Source organism: Lethenteron reissneri, unplaced genomic scaffold, assembly GCF_015708825.2.
Source record: "Lethenteron reissneri isolate LAM-NWPU_2019-01 unplaced genomic scaffold, ASM1570882v1 scaffold_1639, whole genome shotgun sequence".
NCBI lineage: Eukaryota > Metazoa > Chordata > Hyperoartia > Petromyzontiformes > Petromyzontidae > Lethenteron > Lethenteron reissneri.
In genome coordinates this window covers 5,966,738-5,969,099 of record NW_026891376.1, presented here as the reverse complement: position 1 = coordinate 5,969,099, position 2,362 = coordinate 5,966,738, and positions in this window count along the sequence as shown.

The following is a 2,362-nucleotide window of genomic DNA, read 5'->3' as shown; positions in this document are numbered from 1 at the left end:
TGGGCAATTTGAAACGACCCACAGTACACTTATCTTCTTCTTGGTTCTTTCGGTAAAGTCACGTAGAATGGAAATAATAAAATAATAAAATAAAATAATACAATAATTCTGAGAATTCTTTTATTGTTTTCTTTTTAATAAAATATATTATTTCCATTCTACGTGACTTTACCGAAAGAACCAAGAAGATGAATCCCTGCAGTCACGAAAGCTTTAAATCGAAATTTTACACTTATCTTCATTGTCTGACCCTAACCGTCGTTATTTGTCCAAGTTGTTCTTATTGCGATGCACACACTCGGGTATCTTCCCATCGTGCACGGTGGCCGACGACTCACCGCCGCGTGCCGATCGCTTCCCGTGCCCCACCAGTAGGCGGCGCTCTCTCTGGCTTTCGAGTAATTTTGAAATATTGGTAACAGACAAACACTCGCGAATAGACGCTGTCTTTCCGACAGACCCGTTCTTCACCTGAGGACGGCTGCTTGCGTTGTGGCCGAAACGTCGTGACAATTATTTTATTATGTTTTATTTTTTATTTTATTATTTCCCTTCTACGTGACTTTACCGAAAGAACCAAGAAGACACTCGTGAATAGTTTGCATTCCCGCAGGTGACATTCAAAGATTAATAGCTTCCATTTGATATAAAACTTATGTCTGTAACGTGTGGATGAAGGAGATTTGGATCCAAATATGAAAGAAAATACCCCGCCCACCCGCCCGCCCCCATCAAATCTATTTCTCCATATGAGAACTAAATATAGGGAGGACCACCAGAATGACGATGACTTCCGAGTTGAGCTCAACATTTGCTGCTATGGCACACAGTGAGAATGGGCAATCGCGTATTTCAGGATTAATCTTCCCCGTCCTTCTCGCTTGTACATTCACACTTCTCCAACATCCTGTCATGGGCATATCATTTCGAGTTTCCAGACGATGCAGTGTTATTACAGCAGGTGGTGCTCCAGCTACAAATGTGGTGGCCTGGATTTTCTTGGAAGTTATTCACATTGAAGAAAAGTAATACTTCCTTATGGGGACCTCATTTGCCAGTAAAAATATGATAATTGGTTCTTTACCCTTCTATCTGGCAGATAGAAGGGTATTATCATAATACTTCCTTGTGAGAATATTTGACAGTACAACAAACTTTGGATTGATTACCATTATTTTAATGGTTACCATTATTTGAATGATAAAAATGTTTTACTAAATAATTAATCAAATAACTAAATAAACATTACATGTATCAATCTCTGGTACTATATAAATGCGAATAAAATTAAGTCTCTTCAATATATTTATTCTATTTAAGTTAATGTTTTATTTTCATACTGTACAACATAACATGTAATTTTATTTTCAATATAAATTATCTTTGTTTATATGAATGGTAAGTTTAAGTGTTTATAGTATGAAATAATAATTACAAAGGCTGGGAACGCATCCTCATAGTACAAATGTCATAACATATTCAGCATACGAAGTTTAAACATACGAACGATGCTCCAGAATGCATTTACCTCGAATATGAGGTGTTACTGTATATATTTTATTCTTTGAAATTGTGATTCAGAATATATTGAAATGCTTAATATAGTTCCATAGAGAGTCAAGTGAGACTAAACAGTGAACAATAGCAGCAGTTCTTCCACTTGCAAACAAAAACTTGTAGTCGTAGTAAAACAGGCAGCTTCGTGATGCTGATTTACTTATGTTATGTTGACTAAATGAAAGGAGCCATACTTTACTAGTTTTCAAACATTTCGAGTTGATGTAGTTTGGGAATTATAACTTTAAGCCACTGTTTCGCATGTTGGTGTCGTAAAATTGCAGTCTTGGGTCCTCAAGACCAGCCCTCGCCCTCAATGCCAGCTTCAGGACATTTCCTTAGGTCTTGTCCTTGACCCCTATCCTCGGGTGTGTGGCTCGGTCCAAGAACTTGGCTTCGAGGTCCTGGCCTTGGCACTGGCCTCAGCCTAGAGGATGCAGCCTTGACTGGCCTTGACACTGACCTTAATCTAAAAGACTCCTGGCTTTGACCTTGGCTTGGCCTTGTGGCTCAGCCTCGGTCTCATAGGTCCTGGCCTTGAATCCAAGAATGGAAAATTTACAAGCGACAGGTCACAAACTCTAAGCCATTAAGGCCGAGAGATAATATACAGCCACAATGTAATGCGCTCAGTGCAATGATTACGACTGTTACGCAAAATCCAGTTCTTTAAAACATGAGGATTAATGACGGATTCCAAATCTTAACTTTTTTCCCCAGTGAAAAAGCTAAAGGTCTTAATGTGTGTCTGATGCATGACACGGCGTTTAATTTTATGTTCAAATGAGCATAAGTTTAATTTTCA